The sequence below is a fragment of the Vidua macroura genome, chromosome 3 (genome assembly GCF_024509145.1).
Source record: "Vidua macroura isolate BioBank_ID:100142 chromosome 3, ASM2450914v1, whole genome shotgun sequence".
NCBI lineage: Eukaryota > Metazoa > Chordata > Aves > Passeriformes > Viduidae > Vidua > Vidua macroura.
The window spans coordinates 94,966,069-94,982,116 of NC_071573.1; the positions used below are offsets into that span (position 1 = coordinate 94,966,069).

General features: G+C 38.1%; 1 protein-coding gene across 1 annotated transcript in view; it reads right to left on the reverse strand.

The window, feature by feature from the left end:
• Positions 1 to 16,048, reverse strand: part of DLGAP2 (DLG associated protein 2) — a 448,267-nt gene that overhangs the window by 431,774 nt on the left and 445 nt on the right. The gene's annotated exons all lie outside the window — the stretch shown is intronic.

The following is a 16,048-nucleotide window of genomic DNA, read 5'->3' on the forward strand; positions in this document are numbered from 1 at the left end:
GAATGTAATTTTTAAAAGTAACCCTTTAAGCTTGCAGAGAAGTGAAAAGAAGTGTGATGGAAGCAAAGAGTGGTGCTCAAAACCCCAGGTGGCAGTGGTGTTTTATAGCTTGGTTGAAAACAGAAGCACACATTGTACCTGAACTTCATAAAAATGCAGTGAAATATTTTAATGAAAGAATACACTGCCTGAATGGTGACAGTGCACACAAGATACCATTGTACAAAGGAAAAAAGTTGGTGGTCATATTCCCTACAAAGTATTATTTATCTATGCTTAAATATGATTTAGATATTGATATGATTGTGATAGATGTGTACCAGGTTTAGGTAATTTTTAACTAATCTAGGTTTAGGTAATTTATAAACTAGGTATTTATCTTTTTTTATGGATAGAAATTGTGAATGTGTAACATGTCTATACAGTATGAAAACACAACTAATAACAAGAGTGTTGATGAGAATTGGAGGGAAAATAGCCATATCTGTATTGAACAGTTATCTCCTTTTTCCTCAGTGTCCTGCAGAGCTAGAGTAAGCTAACTATTCAATAATCAAAAGCAACAGAAAACAGTTTAGAAGTCAGCTGAACATAAAAGGTATAACCTACCTATGTGGCTCAAACACAAAGCATATAAGCTCTTTGGAGGAACATACAATGCTGAATTGCTAATAATAAAAGTATTTAAGGATCCATTGTAAAGTCTTTGGAATAAAGAACCGCAAAAAACCTATTTGATTTCATGCTAACAGGACAACAGAGAGGCTGTTTTTTTTAATGCATGAACATGTGCCTATTTAGGATGCTGAACTACTAGGACTACGACGGCTTACAGAGGTTTCATATGGAGCAACGACAATATCTATTAAGACTTTTTTAGGTATTAAAAGTATTAAATTTTAGAATGTTATGCATATTTTTTTACTCTTACATATACAGAAATTGAGGTCTCACCCTAAATCATTACTAGCTTTCTCAGTTGAAATCTTCTAACATTGATTCAGTTTGAAAGAAACTCTGTGACTGCTTCTAAAAATAGCTCTGTGTGCCGCATGGCAAAACAGAGCTTTACGAGCTTTTAAATCCCAACAATAAACTTTCATTTAATTTAAAGTATTTTTTTGAACACTGAAATTTGTCAAATATATCTGCTACTGAAAAAAGAGAATGGGTATGTGTATAATGATGTGCAGAATGTATACTGACAATTTATCCCTTTTATGCTAGCAGAGTTATGGTAGTATAACTTTTGACTAAACATTCAGTTTCAATGGCAATTTTCTGTTTAACATTCAAATGGTCAGCAGAAGATTAAATTTAAAAAAATGTCAAAATAAGTTCAGCTGCAATAAAGTGCACAATAATTGTTCTTCTAAAAGATTATTTTATTACTTTTTATTTGTTGTGTTATTTTAACTTTAGGATAAGTTAAACAGTACAGAGTTGCCACTTCAAAAAGTGACAGTAGATCAACCAAGAAAATGCAGGACACATCCATTTCAAGAACATCAGGGATGGAGCCAGCATTTCCATGTCACTGTAGAACTTTCTACTTTTTAGCATTTTAAAACTAGCACCATGACTATCTAGACATGAAAAATCTTGTTACAAAGACGAACTTAGAGATCAAACTCCCTAGTTCAAACATAGCTGGTGAGGGAACACAAACACATTTCTCATGTGACTGCTAAACTTCTCTTAGCAATAGTTGAAGGAAAGGCAATATCAAGTATACCAAGCAGACACTTCTGCCTCTCCCTTATATTTCCTATCTCTCAACCCATTTGCTTTTTTTTATGCCAAAATATTTTATGCCTCTGATATTTTTATGTATTTAACTACAGGCAGAAATCAAAATGTTGGCATTTCCTGGCTACTAACATTTAAAGCTTCTATCAAAGAGAGGAGGAACATGTCATGTACTTAAAAGGAATAGATTCATTACCAACAATTGCTATTATTGGCATGTTTCAAATAGACTCCAAAACAGCCTTTTTCTATGTCTTAACCTCCTGTTGCTGAGCAAGGAATAGAATCAGAAAGCATATCAGGAGATCTGACAAAAATTTACTAACTGATAAGATGAGAGAGAGAGAGAGAGAGAGAGAAGGCAGGTACCCCAGCCCTGGTCCTGTGTGGAACTGCACTAAACCAGACTTCTTCTGCTATGAAGATTGAAAAAAAAAAAAAAAAAAAAAAAAAAAAGTGTGCGTGAGACAGGGCATACAACTCAAAGTTCATGCAGTGTTAGGACACAGTTTTTAACTTTCTGCAGAATTCAGGGCATGAGAACTTGATTCAATTGCAACCTCATATTAACGAGAAATCAATTATTTCTGATGTATTTATGCTTATTTTAAAAGCATCTTTAGCAACAGTGAGAAACTACAGTCATGAGATTCATTCTTTCAAGACCTGTTTAATAGTATGGCAAAATTCTCCCTAAATGTATGAAAAAAAGACTACCTGTAGATTTTCCTGACAAAACTCCCCATACTTTTATACACATCCTTTATGATAGAAATCCACCTCTGAGTCAGTCATCCCAAGCTCTGGTGTTGACACAAGCAGCACTTTCCAGGTGTGATGCAGCTAACCTGCCTTAGGGCAAGGCTACATCTCCACTTAGGGCTGCCCATCCTACTCCACTCTCTACACCAAGGGAACCAAGAAGTTCCAGTAACCACTAGTTACTGTCACAATGGAGCAGCTACAAGATGGACATTTAATCAAACTCATACCCAGCAACAAAGTCTCAAGGAAAGAACTGAATGACCACGATTTCACTTTCCTTTAAAGTCAGCATCACAGAAGCACATAAAATACATCAAATACTGTGAGAAATAATGGATGTAAATTATGAGAAGAAACCAATATATTTCATAGAGAGTCACAGAATTTGCTAGGCAACATTTCCCAGTACTATACATAAGGGACCAGTATTATCCACAAATCAAGCAATGTTCTTATTTATTTCAGAAAATATTCAACATAACAAATGTAAGTACCAACATTACAATTATAGTGGTAAGCAAGGAGACAGTAAAAAGAGAGCATTAGGGGAAAAAAGCTAGCATGGGAGAGCTACATTAATTTTTATAAAGAACTTAAAAATGCTTTCCTATTTAGGAAACTCAGTCCACTCTGAGACCTTTGTGAGAGCAGGGGCAGAGGAATGGTGATCTCCATAAGCAAGGCAGGAGCATTGCTTTACACAGCCCAACATGTGCAGAGCTCAACCATGTAGTGCTAGACAGGGGAGTTTGTAACAGTGCAGGCAAGGAAGATGCAAACTGAGATTTTACCAGCACTTGACTTAGGGATGGGCTACACACACCAGGACTTGGAAGACTTCCTGATGCACACAAGGCAGACAGGGAGAACAAGGTCCAGGACTTTGAGGAAAGGTATCCTAGGAGAAAGGGAAGCCTGAAATAAAGGAGGCAACACCACACCTGCACCTATTACTACTCATGCCTTTGAAAGACTTCAGAGTGAGTTTTGAAAGACTTAAGAGTGAGGTTTTGGTGGTTTCAGTACGCTGCTCTACAGAATGGAGCTATTAATTAGCTAATAAAGGTTGTCATAGCAGGCCTAAGACATGCAATAAATACTCAGGGTCACTGGACAATTTTTTGCTTATTTAAATGACAACTTATATTTAAAACTGCTTATTGATTTCACTTAGACCAAAAATAATTTCATCTTCTGAAGCACTATTTAAAATAGATCACGCATTGTCAGCTCTTTCAAAGGAAAATTCTAAAAATGATGGAAAAGCACATGCAGCCCTGTACAGGATAAACACTAAATCTGTGCCCCTTCTCGGTCTTTACTGGAGATCAGCACAGAGGACTGCTGACTGCGCTCTTCCCAAACACTGCACCCAGGAGGGAGGTCAGTGTTCCAGTGGCAGGGCGAGCTTTGGAGCTGGTAATTGTGGTTTGGCAGTGAAATGCAATATGCTGCCCAGCTTCAGTATGGCCTGAAAGCATCATCTTGGATGGAGAAAGCAGAGATCTTCAGGTGCCACTTCTCTCCTAAGCCCCCGCTTCAGGGTTCTCTGATGCCAACAGAGGAATAGCCCAAAGTACTCCAGTAATTCTCATCATGCCAGTGACTGGGGCAGCTTGCAGAAAGTTCAGAGATGGACAACTCACTGACACCATAGAAGAATGGATTTCCCCACTTGCAGGAATTTTACAGTTGGCCACCAACCCCAAAGATGGCACATTCATCAACAGTGCAGTGGCAGGGCAAGAGGCACTGTGGCATTCCATGCAGTGTGGTTCTGGTCTCAGGCATCTGGCACACCATCAGTGGTCATCGATGGAAGGGGAGGCTATCAAACAAAGGGCACTGCACAGTTTGGGTGATGCTCTCTCTTCAGCCATCAGCACATATCCCAGCTCAGTGTTTTGGGATATTTGGTTACTTTTCTGACAGAAGCAACAACAGTAAGAAAATGCCTTTTCCCAGTTTCACATTAGAAGAAAAAATAGGAACATGGATTATTTGTTCATAAACAACATAGAGAAGACAAAAATACAGCTTTTCTTGTAGGCAGTTTTTGATCTTTATGACTTGAAAATGCTCATGCTCATCAAAATTTTGCTCAGAGTTAACATATACAAGTCACCTTTTCTGTGGAAGACTGGAAGACTACCGTGAAAACAACTGAAGTATGACACAGCCCAAATACAATACTAAAATCCAAAACCCTGCTCACAGCAAGGTGTGTGCTTAGGGATGCCTCTGCAGGCTGGCACCTAAAAACCAGATCAGAGTTCAGAGGCAAAACCTTCCTTGTTCACCCGTAACTCAAATGGCTGAATTAAAACATTTCAGATACTTCAGATGGCTGGTTTTCACTGGGAAGTAGGCTGATTTGTGAAAGCTAAATACAAATAAGCTGAAGCCTGCGCAACTGACAGCTCAAATTTGCACATAGCCAGCACAGTGCTCTCCAAACATATCTGAAGAGCAATTTAGATGTGCTCATTTATTATATAAAATAAAATTTTAAAAAGCATTTAAATCTCTAGGATCCATTAGTTTTAAATTTGCCTTATGACTTTTGCCTTACTATGAAGTTTTTTCATCAAAGTCGATGGTTACAGCCAGGTACTGCCACTTAAAGAGCTCCCCTTGGTGCAATGGCAACACAGGTCTTGGGCAGGATTTAGTTATTTGCAAACAGGTATCTGGTATTATTATGGAAAGTTCGAGTTACCTGAGGTGGAAAGATTTGTATCTGTTGCCATGGCTGAAGGGCAGAAGTGTGACTATCTATAGTCCCTAACATGGCCCTGAGCTCTTCACCAGTGGCAGGGAAGGGCCACCTTGAGAGCTGGTGCTCCCTGGGCAGTGCTGGATGCCCCTGACCTGGATGCAGCCAGGGCTGCACAGCAATCTTGGAGATGCTACAGCACCTAAAGTGATGCTGGGCACTAAAGGGAGCCCAGCTGCATTTAGTCCCAAGTGTAAGCCAGAGCTATCAAAATGCTGCCTCCTGTCAAAAATGAGGATGCTGTGTTCTCCTCACCCCCAAAACACTCAAACACCACGGAATCAAGCACAGGTAAAGCAAATAAATTGCCATTGTGCAAGAGAAAGCCTGCAATATCCATAGTGACCAAACCACAATTGGGAACAGGAGGCTTCAGCCAGCCCTTTTTACTGCATCAAGAAACTAAATGAAGGCCCAGGTTCAGCCACAAACATACATGGAAGATATTTTTACATTAATTCAGAAATACACATCACTTCAACACCAGCTGAAATTTCCAAGTTGCCTGCTGTGAAAAAAAAAACAAAAAAACAAAAAAAAAAAAAACCCCAAAACAACGAAAACAACAAAAAATGTTAATATCAAGGAAATTCTGAAAGACAGCGTTTCCTGGTGACAACAGGCAACAATCCAGGAAATTATTTTCGTTCATATCTAAATAAAAATTTCAAGACACAAGTGAGGGAAAAAAAATTTATACATAACCACTAAATGACCTTATATCATATTTCGTTTTTTACAGGAATCAGTTCAACTCTGTTTTCATCTTTCAGTTCATGAGTTTTTTTTCATATATTTATGAACAATTAACTGCCTCCATATGGAAAAAATGTGGAAGTATTACTAGTTTCATTTTCATCATGACTATATGAATACTACTTTGCTATTGCACAATATCATTAATTCTATATTATCTTCTGGATTTCCACTTTTATTTGTTACACTTTTAATCACCTTTTTTTCAGTGGGAATATTTAAATTACTCTTAAAAATTCTAATCTAAGGATGCTAAAGATGTTGAAAACTTACTGTTTGGTCTGCAATTTTCCCTCTTTCTCCACTCTTCTTTGTGGAACACATATAAATGTTTGGGTATAATCACAATTTGTTGCTTATATATACAGTGAATTTTTCTAAAAGGTTTATGGCATATAGATTGAAACAGAGTTGTGTTAAAACAATACATGAAAAAATCTATCAAAAATAATATCAGAAAATCCTCTAGGTCAAACTACATGATTAATAGCTGCAGCCAAAGAAACAGTAGTACTGGACCGTTAGAGTAAATTTTCATGGATACAGTTTTTAAGAAAATGCATCAGTAAGGTTTTTTTGAACAGTATTTCAGTTTATCTATCATTCCTTCATAAAGGGGACATCTTGCATGCACATACATTGCTCTTAATTTTGGTATTTCTTGCAAATCTTTCAGATGGGATTTCACCAGTGGTAGTGATTACAAGAGCTGGACATATTTATGAAGGGAGGACAAGGCTGGAGGATTTTATGTTTTGCTCTGGAAAAATAAGACAACTAATGATGACATTGATGTCTTTCAGAAGAGAATTCACAGGGGAACAGCCTGGCTGCCAAGAATACTTTGCTCCTTGTGCTTTCAACTCAGAAACACGGGAAAAGTTTGTGCCATTGGTCAAGAGAAGCACAACTTTCATGGCAAATTTTAGTGATAATAATAAGCAAGATATTTCTTTAGGGTACCTTGGATAAGCCTTATGAAAGATGTTGAAAAAGAGAGACAAATTTTATTCATCACTATGTAGCATTATGCAACTGAAGTTAACAGCAGAACAATGTTTTCTTTCAGTAAACATCTTCTTGGATTTTGTTGGGTTTTTTTTTAATCTAAGTTACCCTATTTTACGGGCAATCTGTTTTCCAAGTAAAGAAAAATCCAAATGTATCCTGGCAGCTACCTCATATCAGCTGACCCTTTTCTATAATTTTTTATATATCAAGATACATTATGCAATACTGATGTCTGTTTATCTATAGTCCATGCAATTTTTTCTTATACTCATGAAAACATTAAAGTCTGTCAATGTTGCATGATACAGTTCCTAAAATGTATGTGATACCTCAGGAAAGGGATGTTATGAACTTTGTTTTTGTCCCTTACATGTAACCAGAACAAGGTAACCAAAACAGTCATCCCCTGTATTGCACTATTAGGATCTCTCCAGTGTTACATTCTGACACTTTTATCTATATTCTTGATCATTTGTCTTCTTTTCTTCTGCTGCTAAGCAGTACCACACACATCCCTAAACCCCTCCATAATAACTCTCCCGTTTTTCAACATTAACCTGGGCTTGTTCCTGTTCTGTTCACCCTCCAGCTCATAGACAGCAACATGAAGTGCAGGAAAACACAAATGTTAACGAGCTGTACCTAGAGCACCGATTGTTCTTGTAGCGAAGCAAAGTGTTAGATTTCATTTCCAGTCTGTAATCAGAATGTTCTTGTGATTCTCAGGTATCACACTACTTTGCTAAGCTTCAGTGTCCATGTTGGAATAACAAATGCACAATTGTCAGTACATTTTAAACAAAATTCTATCCAATTAGGAAGCGTGTCACAAAGTTTTAAAAATAATGGTGTGCAATTTAAAGCAATTAACAAATGCAGAGAAAATATTCTATTAAACAAAGTTCAGAAAAGGCATTTGTATCTTTCTTTAAAAAATGAAAAGAAAAATGTATTACATTACTCAGGAGTGCAACTAAATAGAAGATTACTCACAAACATGCCAGGAAAGCTCCTTAAAGAGAATGCCATCTGAATGTGATATGCTTATATAGGAGAAACTTTTCCATTTTATTGATCAAAGCATTATTCTACAGCCTAGCACACACTGAGCTTCGCAGCTTCGTATTTTGCTTTTCTGCATCATTTTTAGAATAGCAATTCATGACAATTTTGGAAAGTAAAAAGAAATAGAAAAATCCCAGGGAATTGATCAGAGACCTGGCACTGGTTAGCAAAGTAAGTGTGCTGAATAACTTATCCACAACTAAGAGTATTGGAGAAACTTCCACACTGCTCTAAATCATAAGCACAGTACATGATAAAAATAATAATATATCAGATGAGACATTTACTCAGGTATGCACAATACCAAAAAGCACCATAAAATGAAAAAGGTATTTTGAAATACAATAATTAAGGTGGGAAAAAGAAATACATGTAAAAAAAAGATAATTCAAAATGAAACAATATACATGTAAAAAAAGATAATTCAAAATGAAACAATATAAAAGAACATTAATTGCACTATAAATTACCTCAAGACTTAACACACATTACTATATGAGGTATTTTACTGGTGGACATAAAAATATTTCCACTGATTTCTGTCACCTTTAACAAGCTATTTTAGCTGTAGAGAAACATTTATAAGGAGGAAAAAAGAAGAACTCTGGGAAGCACCCAAAATTAATCTATCAGTTTTTAATTTGAAAAGTAACAACTTCAAAATATTTAATTTATCATTTAGATTTGTTTTAATACTTTGGTCCTCTATTTCCTAACTTTCAAATGTCACTATGTGCCTTTGAATTCATAAAGTAATATATAACTTTCTAAATCTTGTTGCAGCTGAAACCTTGCAGTGTAAGGTTAACTCAAATTTTTGTGAGAAAGGTCAGTGCAATATAGGAATGCATCATTTTACTAAAGGAGATGAGACTGAAAAGTATCATGGAAACAATTTCTCCCTTAGAAGTGTCATGTTAAGATTTTTAAGGAGTACATTATAAATTATCACTTAAGAAAACCGTTATCAAATTAGTTACCATCTATATTATTATAAAAGTACATTATATCATAACTAATTGCATGCCTTTTTAACTTCACAAAAAGTAATTTCTTCTGAAACACCTCACTTGCTATACTTACCTCTTGCATAATGAATAAGAGCTGACATATATTGAGATGGGAGACACTAAGAATCCAATGCATTTCAGGACTGGCAACAAAAGTAATGCTGCATTCTGCTGTGTACTGCAGCCTTTTCTGCATATAATGCTATAAACCACAGGACCTTGTGACAAAATTACTCTGATCTACAAATTGTAGTAAACTGGATTTTCAATAAACTGTTATGAAGGAGCCATGCCTAAGGCACACGTAACATTTTGTTTTCTCAGTCTACTAAAACTCGAGGGGAAGGAAAGAGCATTCCAGTTTGTTTATTTGAATTCCAGAAAGGAAAAGAGTGTATTTAAATTTCTGTTAAGTTACTAAGAAAAAGATAATTTACATTAGTTATTTAAAAATGAATCTATTATCTATTGAAGCTATTCTCTTAAATCCAGTATTTTATCTAGCTCTGAAAACTAATTTTGGACTTTTGTGGTATGAATATAAGCTATAGTAGCTACTCCTAAGTGACAGTATGTGTAAACAGACCCTCAAATGAGTGAGATCAAAATTTCAGACTCAAATAAAAATAAATTTATCATGTATACAGTGCATAACAGGAACACTTAATCATATTTTTTCAATTCCTTACCTTTAAGTAAAACATTATGGCAAAAGTAATCCCAAAATAGTCCAAAACCAGGCCACATGCTAGATAACAAAGCCACAATTTGCCATCAAAGAAAAGATCAGTCTCATGTCCTGCTGCCAGAAAGGGCTTAAAACATCAGAGAGGCTTGAGCTCTCCTCCAGAGGGAAGGTGAAGCTTGTGTCATTCTTACCAATGGGAGCCCATCGTCTTCCCAGCTGGAGGATATTAATACTTCTCATTGATACTCAGCATCTTCTTGCTGTGATGGTCTTCATAGCCCAATTAAAAAAACCCCACATATTCTTAAGTCTATGTGTTATTTCCTCTGCATTGTGTTATCATGAGGAAGCCTGGTTAAGAATTGAGATAGATACATAGTTTTTTCAAGACGTTTGGACATACTTTTCCATTTTCTTTTCTAGCATTAAAAAAAGATTTTTTCATGTAGCTTCAAGTATGCAGGATTTGAAATGCTGCAAGACCAAAGGAAGTAAGTCAAAGGAATAAAAGCAAGCATTGTCCTCCTTTCTGCTCATCAGGGAAGATAATTGTAATCAAATTCTAAAACTAAAGAATATATTTGTTGATTTAAGTGTAATCTGTTGTTGCACAGGGGATAAAGGTGGCCTTATACTGATGCTATGTGGTAAGAATTTCACTCTGCATGAATGAGGCAAAACTGTTGTCTTTTATCTTACTTGGACTCTGCTTAGACAAATTTGAGAGAATAAGAGTGTTTATGCTCTTTAGCTTTATATCCCAATGACTTATTAATCCATAAATCAACAAGGACGTGGAAGCGGAAGATCCTCTGGGGTTTTTTCCTTGCTCCCCTATTTTTAGAGTACAAGAATAAAAGGTGTAGTAACTACTTGAGATTCTTTCACTACTGTCTGCTATTCAGGGGAAAAAAAGAGGTTAAAAAGTAACCTCCCACTTGTGGCAATTGAAGCTATTTGTTCAGTATTATTTTTATAGGCTACTTGTGAAACCAGAAGGCAGGCGTGAAAGCTGAGAAGTTCGTTCTACTCCTCATTGCCAGAAAAGCACAGAATAATACAATAGCATATTTCTGTATTATGCAGCTGCATGAGCTCTAAAAGCCACCACATGAGAGGGAAATGGTTTGGACAAAGTTTCCTTTAAGGGTAACTTGGTTATCTGCATCATTAATAATATTGTGTCTGTTTTCTATGAAACGTCACCAGCTTATCCAGTTGCAAAACTAGGCGAATTGCTGGAGACTTATGATATGTAATTTGCATAACATTTTTTGAGGCATTTAAAAGTTTCACAATACAAGCCATAGCATCAAGAAGCAAAGAATCACAGGAAACTTATTCAGTTGACCTCCAATGCACAAAAATAAATTTCATTAAGAAAATCAGCATTTTTTTAAAAAATGTGATGCTAAGGGAAAGTAGATTCCAGACAAGCCTAAACGATTAATTTGCATCCTCACCACACCTTAGGGATTACTGAAAATACAGTATCACCTCAGTTAAAGGAGAAAGATAATAAAAATAGTTCTGAATTGTTTTTCTCAATACTGACCTGCTGCCTCTCCAGGACAATGCAGAGAAGTTGTTTCCTCTGAAAGGCAGCATGCCAGAGGCTGAACACTGCTCAAGCAGCCTCTAAGCTTCCAAGATGAAATACGTATCAGAGACACCTTAATTGACCACCATGCTATAGAGTGGTGTTCAGTTTCTCCCTAAATCTGTGTCTTAGTTTTACGTTTTCCTAACTGCTTTCAATGTCATTATCAAGATTTAACCTTTAAATTTTCTAGAATAAACTTTGAAATGCAAGAACTTTTTTGTTTAAAATGAGAACAGGTCAATCTGACAACATTAAGATGCCCTTCTTTCTTCTGACATAACAAATTTACTTTTTAAAGAGGGTATTTAAGATGGAAGATGCAAAATTGAGAGTGGTGGAAGAATTTTGCATGGAGAAGGAGAAGCTATGAAGGACCCAAGATGGGGAACTATAGATAGACAGAAAGCTCTGGAGTATACTTAAGCTTTCTACTATTTGTGCAAAGTCTGAATCTCTAAATTACTGATTTTTGTCTTGTTGGATTTATGCATTTGATCATATTTGGGAGATGTTCCACTACTGTCAGTTTATCTATGCACAGTGGTTGCAGCATCTCCTGAAGATAACAGACATTGATTCCCCTTGTGAGATAAAAGCCTTCATCTATGGTATACCTCATGTATTTCTGCTAACTGCTGGTGGATGCTACCTTTACTATCAAAAATAGAAATAAAGTCTTTTTATATCATAGGAACATATGCTTATAAAGCCACAAAAAATTTAGAGGGCTTAAGGCCAATGCCATTTTGGAAGTTATTTGCTGTTCATTTTCAAAACTGGCAAGGACAATTATGACAAATATGGAATGAAAATGCATGGAAGATAAGTACATTTTATGCACAAAAGAAGTATTTAAGAGAGTACAATGAGAAACAGATAAAAGCAAAGTGAGACCAAATATATATGCATGCATGGAAATACTGATTGAGAAATCTAACTGCAGTGATTTCTATCCTCCCATCACAACCGAGCGTGTACTAAATGAATAAACTGCTACTTGACATTTTATAAATAAGTATCATGGGAAGAGTACTTATTTTACTTTAATGAATCATTTCAGCCTCTCCAACAGAAAGTAGTTGTGATGAACTATAATCTGTTCCGGGAAATGTAGTTCTATAATGGAGATATATATGGACTGAAATATGGGAAGTTGTGTTCTCCAGCAAGTCTACTTTAAAAGAGATTCTGATTCATCCATGCCCACTTCTACTTATATTTGATCATAGCTGTTGACATACTGTATCTGCCATGCTGAGAGCTATTTCTCTACTAGAGGTAAGAGAGCCATATGGTTTGTGGATGACTATGAATTTTTGCAAGGCAAACTGAACTAATATGTGTATATTTTTTTTTTTTTCTGTAGCTATGTAGCTATTCAAACAAAACTACCCATTTAGCAAACAGAACATTTTCAATTCAATGGGATATTTTGGCCCATGTAATGCATTTCTAAGAACTGAAAGTCTTCCTTAAATACAAGCACATTTGATGGGCTAACAGTGACTCTCTGCATTAGTGGTCCTCTCATTCACCATGCATGGTTAGATAGAAACAAATTCACTGTACTGATTAAGTGAAGCAGCAAATAAGACTTGTCTTGTTCATGGAGTAGAACCAAAACAGCTGTTTTTGTTTGACTGATGCAGATTCAAAGGGCCCCAAATGATATACCTCATAAAAAATCAGCAGGTTATTTGAGGGGTTATGTTCTTTTTATTACTAAAATTTCTCATAGGAATATCGTAGTTATACAAGGAAATTGCTTTGACTATGTGTAATTACAAACAGGGAAAAAAAGTTCTTGCCAAAGGCAGGTGTAGCATTTTACCATCCTTGTTAAGGCATAAAAAAGCCATGCCAATGATTACACCAAAGTCCACAATTTAGCCAGGCAAAGCTCACAATCAAGCTGAAATTCAGTCATCCAGACTGCATCTACAAATATTTCCTACTAGAACATCTGCTGTCAAAAAACCCTTTCATAACTGTGACATAATAAGTGGACCAGGACAGGCAATGTTCAGGGGAGCTTGCAGAGGGTACCCTCTGGGCAGAATGCTGCTTGATGTTCAGACACAGTGGAAACTAGACATGCAAGCTTTCCTCGGGACCAGGTATGAATCCTTCTATTCAGGGATATGTTTCTTATATCACATGTACCAATTACTATTGAAATAAATTGTTTCATGTATTGGAATTCATTTAGAATATTACTTTTAGTTTGCCACAATGGACCTTGAAATTTTTGTCTTGCTTTGGTAACTTTGTTACCAACAGTTTGGCATTGCCAACAGTATCACTATTAATATTTGTGGGATCCTGCCATGCACAAATGTGAAATCCCAATCCCATTAAGTCATTATGGTTATTACCATTGATTCAGCAAGTCTTGGATTTGACTGTGATTTTATGTGTTACATAGACAAAACACATTCTGCTCAATACCTCTGTCAAGAGTAGTCTATGTTTGCTGATTGTTAAATGCTTGCTTAAAGCACTTATGACTTCACTCTAAGTGTAATTTCAATTTGCACCAGGAATTTAAACTCATTTCAGAGGGACTGGAAATTCTAAAAAGTTATTAGAAGGTATGCCCTATACCATTCCAGTGCAAACTAGATATATGACTGACTAAATGCAAATAGCACTTTGTAGTACTAAAATGAAAAGCTTAAAGAAATCTAAAATAAAATCAACAAATTTATTTGACAATCCTAGATTTTAGTTCATGTGTTACTGAACAATGGCATAATAAATGCATTCTTTAACTTAGAAATATTATGTCAGATCATACAGGGTCTGCCTTGAGCACTCAGAATTAAATCTCCAATGTATAACATTCTAATTCATAAAACTATTAAACATTGTCTGAGTCCATTTTAACCACATAACACACATTTTGAAAAGCATGCAAAATGATAGGGGGAAGAACCTTTGAAACATAAATGATATGATCAGCTTAGCACTGTAAAAATAACTACAGACAGTAAAATTAAAACTTGCGGTTCTGAAATGAAGGGTTTTGTGCAAACCAGCTGGAAATTACTTGAAAGTATTGCTATATTGCAGAAAGCACAGAAATATAAAACTTCTACTCTTCCTATTTTACCTGTTCTCCAGATAAAACACAAAGATGGAAATGCAACAAACCAGAGATGTGAATGGCTGATACCTCAAATACACGTGCATTATAAAATATTACTGTCCATACTCTGCTCTACCTCAAGCTGCTTTTTAAAATGTCCAGTACCATCAGTATGCCCCCTTGACACATCCCACAGTAGAAAACACTCAGTTACTAAGACTCCACATGAGATTTCTCCATCATCTGCACTTGGATCTGCACTCGGTCACATTGAGGTGACCATTGCTCCTCGCAGGATGCCCGCTTGCAGTCATCTACTACCTAAATGGCTGGAGGTATCCAGTGTTTTATATTTTGTTAGTGCTTCGCTTGTGTTGCTACTGTGAAGCAGAGATACGAATAAAAAAAAAAATAGTTACAATACACTCTAGGGCTAAGAAGGGCACTTGCGTTCACAGCCGTGATCTTGGGCTCACACCACCTAAGGTGACGGGAGCACTTCCCTTCTCGGGGCTTTAATTTGGAAGAGATTCAAGTATCACCTGCTCCCATGGCACATTAAGCCTGTGTAAGAATGTGCCGTAACGAAGCAAAATTGGAAACAAACAGTAGGTTGTCGCCGTAAATTAGAACCCTTTAAGTTTAAGGGAAGTTGAGGCCGAAGCACTTATAAATGGATTTATGGCTAAACGCCAAGCTGTACGGCACCGGCACCGATGTTAGAACTGGGACACCAGCAGCGGCAGGAATTAGGTTACGAAGGCGACAGAAAGCGGGGCGGTAAAAGAAAGCCCCTTTTCTGCACCTCCCGCCGGCTGGAAGGGTCTCCCCACTCCCTTGCCCCGGACCGATCAGTACCGGCCCCACAGCAGCAGGTCGGGTCGGGCCGGCGGGGACCGCCCGCCCCGACGGGGGCGGACGCCGGGCGGCTTGCCGGCTCCGCTCCGGGAGGCGAGGCGGGCTGGGGCGCGCTGCGCTCTCATTATGACACTGGGTAATTATTTTATTTCTCCGGCAGACGGTGTTTCAAACGGCCGCGGAGGCGCTCAGCCAACCCGCCCGCGAACGCCGGCCTCTGCGTGGCGAGAGCCACCCGTGATCGCCCGGTGACCGAGGGCAGCGCAGCAGATGCGCCGGGCACCCACCCCCGCGCTCCGGGGGCGCGCCCGCGGCGTGGCAGACGCGCAGAGCCGGCGCGGGGAACGTGCGGGACTCACCTGCCGCCCGCCCCTCCTCGGCTGCCGAGCTGCCGCCCCACGGCCCCTGGGGGTCGGGCCGTCCCTCCGGAGGACGGGGACAAGCCTGGCGGAGCAGCGCGGCCGCTCCGACGTACCCGCACCCTCCCCGGGGCGGCACGGCGGTCGGGAAGGGAAAGCGGGGAGCGGAGCAGGCGGCGGTGCGCTGCCAGCCCCGGCTGCCCGGCCCCTCCTCGCAGGGCAGCCCCAGAATCACGCGCTGCCAAAATTTAAATCGCCCCAGCACTGCGGCTCCGCGCGCAGCATCGCCCTCCCGCCGCTCCCTCCGAGCAGACCGGTCA